The sequence below is a fragment of the Chlorocebus sabaeus genome, chromosome 20 (genome assembly GCF_047675955.1).
Source record: "Chlorocebus sabaeus isolate Y175 chromosome 20, mChlSab1.0.hap1, whole genome shotgun sequence".
In the NCBI taxonomy this organism is placed as follows: domain Eukaryota; kingdom Metazoa; phylum Chordata; class Mammalia; order Primates; family Cercopithecidae; genus Chlorocebus; species Chlorocebus sabaeus.
Window position 1 is genome coordinate 128,794,122 of NC_132923.1, and position 6,106 is coordinate 128,800,227.

At 46.4% G+C, this 6,106-nt stretch overlaps 1 pseudogene; it reads left to right on the plus strand.

Annotated features, from left to right (window-relative positions):
- Positions 1 to 4,214: 4,214 nt before the first annotated feature.
- On the plus strand, positions 4,215 to 4,856 carry LOC103225661 (large ribosomal subunit protein eL8 pseudogene; annotated as a pseudogene).
- The last annotated feature ends 1,250 nt before the right edge of the window (positions 4,857 to 6,106 follow it).

The window sequence follows — 6,106 nt, forward strand, 5'->3', positions numbered from 1 at the left end:
GCAGTGACTCTCAAACTGTGATCAAGGGTCACTTCTTTTGTTTTACTTCGTTTGGTTTGGTTTTATTATGTTTTGTTTTAATTTCCACCCCTTCAGGAACCAAAAATCAGTCCTATTGCCTATGACTTTAACATAGCTCATGCAGCATGCAACTCATCGCAAGTTCAACAGCATCCAAAGGGGTCCATACCCTGTCGAGACTAATTCCCTGATCACATACTTGGGTGTTGGGGGCAGTGCTAAATAAATAAAAAGTCTGTTACTCTCATTTACTTTCGATTTCTGTGCTCCTCTTCTCACAAACCGTAACAAGCAGATTTTGAACTAGTTCTAAACTAGTAGTTCGCAAACTACTCTGTGAGTTTGTCCTGATCTGGATGCAAAGGGTAGGATTTTGCTTCTTGGAGGAGCATCCCAGAAGGAGCCGTGGAAGACGAAGCCAGGTTCTAGAGGCTGGAAGAAACCCTGCATGTACTCGGGATCATTATTTTCATCACAGCTCAGTTCAAATCAGTAGAATTTGGGGCGAGGTATAAGATATAGCAAGAACCTATATATTTCATAAAATGAGGGGGAAATTAATTCAGTAAGGATCCCAAAAACAACAAAAAGAAGAGAACATACATGAAGGTGTTTCCAAACCACCACCTGCCTCGCTGGCTTAGCAGTAGCAGCTGAGGGGTAGAACCCAGAAGTACATTCCCGTGGAGGAACAGTCAACACTTCATGTTTGCACATCCATCTCAGGAATCCTCTTAGTCACTGAAGGAAAGGAGACAGGAGTGAGTCCAAGGTTTTGGTCAAACCCTGCCTGGCATGAACTAGTAAGCTCAGACTCAGGCCACACTGCCTGGGTTCAGATCCTGGCTTATCCATTTCCTAGCTGTGCAGACCCGGGCAAGTTGCTTGACCTCTCTTTGCTTCTGTTTCCTCAGCCATAAAGTGGGAATTACCCTTCCTCAAAGAGTAGCTGTGAAGACTGAAGGAGGTAACACATATAAGTCCTTTAAAACAGAGCCTATTACATTGGAAGTGTTCGTTACTATTATTATTTTTTCTTTTTTGAGATGGAGTCTCACTCTGTTGCCTAGGCTGGAGTGCAGTGGCACAATCTAGGCTCACTGCAGCCTCTGCCTCCTGGGTTCAAGCAATACTCCTGCCTCAGCCTCCCATGCAGCTGGAATTACAGGCGAGCTCCACCACGCCTGGCTAATTTTTGTATTTTTAGTAGAGACGGGGTTTCACAATACTGTCCAGGCTGGTCCGGAACTGCTGACCTCAGGTGATCCACCCACCTTGGCCTCCCAAAGCGCTGGGATTACAGGCGTGAGCCACCGTGCCCAACCATTATTATTATTTTGAGACAGGGTCTTGCTCTGTCACCCATGCTGGAGTGCAGTGGTGTGATCGTGGCTTACTGCAGCCTAGACTTCCCAGGCTCAAGTGATCCTCCCAGCTCAGCTTCCTGAGTAGCTGGAACCACAGGCACACACCACCATGCCTGGCTTTTTTTTTTTTTTTTTTTTGGTAGAGACAGGGTCTTGTTACGTTGCCCAGATTGATTTTTTTTTTTTTTTTTTGAAACCGAGTATTGCTCTTTTGAGTTGCCCGGGCTGGAGTGCAGTGGTGCCATTTCGGCTCACTACAACCTCTGCCTCCTGGGTTCAAGTAATTCTCCTGCCTCAGCCTCCCAAGCAACTGGGATTACAGGCACCCACCACCAAGCCCAGCTAATTTTTTGTACTGTTAGTAGAGACAGGGTTTCACCATGTCGGCCAAGCTGGTCTCAAACTCCTGACCTCAGGTGATCCACCAGCCTCAAACTCCTGAAGTGTTGAGATTACAGGTGTGAGCCACTACGCCCAGCCAACTATTACTAGTACTGCTACTACTACTATTTTTATTAGGCTTTTTTCTTCTTGCAGGTTCGTTCCCAAGACCAATTTTAGAAGTATTTAAGAAGTCCTAGTCTAATTTAGCAGCTTGGATGATGAACCCCTGATATTCAAAAGCCCTAAGTCTGAACAGTGCCTCTTTCGTTGGCCGCCTTCTCCCAGTTAGTTGCTATTCACAACCTTCAAAGCCCTGATCAAATCTCACCTTCTCAAGTACACTGTATTAATTAGAAATTGCGTATAACTGCACGGAATTGAAACCCATCTACTCGGCCAGACGCAGGGTCTCACACTTGTAATCCCAACACTTCAGGAAGTTGAGGTGGGATTGTCTGAAGACAGGAGTTTGAGACCAGCCTGAGCAACAAAACAAGACCCCTGTCTCTGAAAAGAAAAGAAAAGAAAAGAAAAGAAAAGAAAAGAAAAGAAAAGAAAAGAAAAGAAAAGAAACCCATCTACTGTGGCAGGATGAAAAAGGAGCACACTGTCATCACTTAACAAGAAGTCAGATAGAAAGACGGATCTGGGCCGGGCGCGGTGGCTCACACCTCTTAGTCTTTTGGCAGGCCGAGGTGGGAGGATCGCTTGAGCCCAGGAGTTCAAGACCAACTCAAGCAACATAGTGAGACCCTATCTTTACAAAAAGAAATTTAAAAATTAGCCAGGCATGGTGGCGCATTCCTGTGGTCCCAGCTACTCAGAAAGTTGAGGTGGAAGGATTGCTTGGCCCTGGGAAGTCAAGGCTGCAGTGAGCTGTGATTGCACCACTGCACTTCAGCCTGAGTGACAGAACAAGACCCTGTCTCAAAAAAAGAAAAAAGGAAAAAAAAAAGAAAGAAATATTTACATGCCTTGTAAGGTTAATGTTATGAAGAATATGTCAAAAGAAAACCAAGAAGCAATGGGAAAATATGTTGGGTAAGAGCTTGATACATGTGGTGACAGAAATACCAGAGCGTTAGTATTCATATGGGATCGACTTCAAGGTCATGAGAACAGAAAAATGTCAAATAGGGGAATCCCAGGAATACCAACTGTGTTATTTGGTAATAAACATGGGAGATGGAGATAATGAGATGAGAAGTGGGGACATATTTATTTGGTTGTGGTTGTCTTTTTCTTTTCTTCTCCTGGTTCTCTCTTCCCAGTAAAAGAGGGACATGTTTATATAAAGTGAATTAAACTACTCAGGGAAACTCATTGACCAATACAAGTTTATCTTTTTTTTTTTTTTTTTTTTTTTTTTTTTTGAGACAGCGTTTCTCTCTTGTTTCCCAGGCTGGAGTGCAATGGCACAGTCTTGGCTCGCTGCACCTTCCGCCTCCCGAGTTCAAGCGATTCTTCTGCCTCAGCCTCCCGAGTAGCTGGGATTACAGGAGCCTATCACCACACTCGGCTAATTTTTATATTTTTAGTAGAGATGGGGTTTCACTGTGTTGGCCAGGCTGGTCTGGAACTCCCAACCTCAGGTGATCCGCCCACCTCGGCCTCCCAAAGTGCTGGGATTACAGGCGTGAGCTACCGAGACGGCCAAGATGTTTATCTTTGTTCACTTACCCAACAAACACTTGTTGGAGCCTGCTGAGTCCTAAGGTGCTCTAGTAGGTCCTGGGAGTACACGGTAATCAAACAAACTTGGTCTTGACCCACGTGGCACTGATATGCCAGTTGGGGTGCTAGGGCAAGTCAATAAAGAAGTAAACAATCTCTCCTTCCACAGCCCAAGATGCCAAAAAGAAAGAAACCCAAGGGGAAGAAGGTGGCTCCCGCCCCTGCTGTCATGAATAAGCAGAAAGCCAAGAAAGTAGTGAATCCCCTGTTTAAGAAAAGGCCAGGTCAGGCGCGGTGGCTCATGCCTGTAATTCCAGCACTTTGGGAGGCCGAGGTGGGCGGATTACTTGAGGTCGGGAGTTCGAGACCAACCTGACCAACATGGAGAAACCCCGTCTCCACTAAAAATACAAAATTAGCTGGGCGTGGTGGCGCAAGTCTGTAATCCCAGCTACTTGGGAGGCTAAGGCAGGAGAATCACTTGAACCGGGGAGGTGGAGGTTGCTGTGAGCCGAGATCGTGCCATTGCACTCCAGCCTGGGCGACAAGAGTGAAACTCTGTCAGAAGACAGACAGACAGACAGACAGAGAGAGAGAGAGGAAGGAAGGAAGGAAGGAAGGAAGGAAGGAAGGAAGGAAGGAAGGAAGGAAGGAAGGAAGGAAGGAAGGAAGGAAGGAAGGAAAGAGAGAGAGAGAAAGAAAGAGGACTAAGAATTTTGGCATTGGACAGGACATCCAGTCCAAAAGGGACCTCACCGGCTTTGTGAAATGGCCCCGCTGCATCAGGTTGCGGCGGCAGGGAGCCACCCTCTGTCAGAGGCTGAAAGTGCCTCCTGTGATGAACCCATTCACCCAGGCCCTGGACCGCCAAACGGCTCCTCAGCTGCTTAAGCTTCCCCACAAGTACAGACCAGAGACAAAGCAAGAGAAGAAGCAGAAGCTGTTGGCTCCGGGCTGAGAAGAAAGCTGCCAGCAAAGGGGACGTCCCCACTAAGAGACCACCTGTCTTCAGTGTCCTTCAAGCAGGAGTGAACACCGTCACCACCTTGGTGGAGAACAAAAAGGCTCAGCTGGTGATCACTGCACACGATATAGATCCCATCGAGCTGTCGTCTTCCTGCCTGCCCTGTGTCTAACATGGGGGTCCCTTACTGCACTATCGAGGGGAAGGCAAAACTGGGACGTCTAGTCCACAGGAAAATCTGCACCACTGTCGCCTTCCCATGGGTTAACTCAGAAGACAAAGGAGCTTTGGCTAAGCTGGTGGAAGCTATCAGGCCCAATTACAAAGACAGACACGATGAGATCCGCTGTCACTGGGGAGGCAATGTCCTGGCTCCCAAGTCTGTGGCCCGCATTGTCAATCTCAAAAAGGCAAAGGCTAAAGAACTTGCCACCCAGCTGGATTAAATGTACACTGATGAGTTTTCAGTACATAAAAGGAATTAAAATAATACAGATTTTCCTCCAAAAGAAAAAAAAAAAAAGATGTAAACAAATGTACTGCTGTAAAAAGCACAATGAGAAGGTACCCACGAGAACAGCCACAGAAAGAACACTGGCACTCCCAAGAACAGAAAGAGAAAAGGCACAAGGCAGCAAGGACAGGTGTATTCCAGGAATGTGACAAGGCCAGGTGGCCGGCAAATCGTAATCAAGGGGACAGTGGCTTGACAGGGTACACCTCTCTAAATGCATCTCCCAGGACTGGCCCTCACTCTAAGGCCAGCCTTGCTTGACTTGAACAAGCGAAGCACTCTCTTGCCTCAGGCCCTTTGCATGACCTCAAACACTCTTCCCCTGTGTCTTCTCATTGTTCACCCTGATTCAGATCTCTGCTCAATAACCCCATATCAGTGACCATCCCAGCTAAAATAGCCCCTTTACAGGCCAGGCACAGTGACTCGCACCTGTAATCCCAGCCCTTTTGGGAGGCCAAGATAAAAGGATCGCCTGAGGTCCAGGTGTTCAAGACCAGCCTAGCCAACATGGTGAAAATCCATCTCTACTAAAAATATAAAAATTAGCCAGGCATGGTGGCATGTGCATGTAATCCCAGCTACCTGGGAGGCTGAGGCAGGAGAGTCACTGGAATCCGGGAGGCAGAGGCTGCAGTGAGCCGAGATCACGCCACTGCACTCCAGTCTTCGTGACAAAGCGAGACTCCATCTCAAAAAAGTAAAATAAAATAGCCCGTTTAGCCCCACTCTGTCTTTTAACTTTACTGCACCTTTTCCCCTTAATTGTCTTGTACATAAATATTGTCTTGTCTACTTACTGTCTTGTATATAAATAGAGATATTATCCGTCTCTAGAATGTAAGTTCCCTAACAGCAGGAACTTCATTTGCTCATTGATGTAGCTCAGTACCCAGAAAAGCACCTGGAATGGAATAGGCTTTTAATACGTATTTGTAGAATGCATAAATGCATTACGAGTGTAAGAGCAAGCCAGAAAGAACAGAAGATACATAGAATAGTAAAATTGCCACATCTTCTCTCGGTCCATGAGCCATCACAAATGGGTTACGTCAAATTACTTGAGGATATGAAAGAAAACAGATAACTTCAAAAGCGATGCCTTTCAATAAAGAAAGAAAAAAAAAACAAAAAACACCAGGCCAGGTGTGCTGGTGCACGCCTGTAATCCCAGCACTTTGG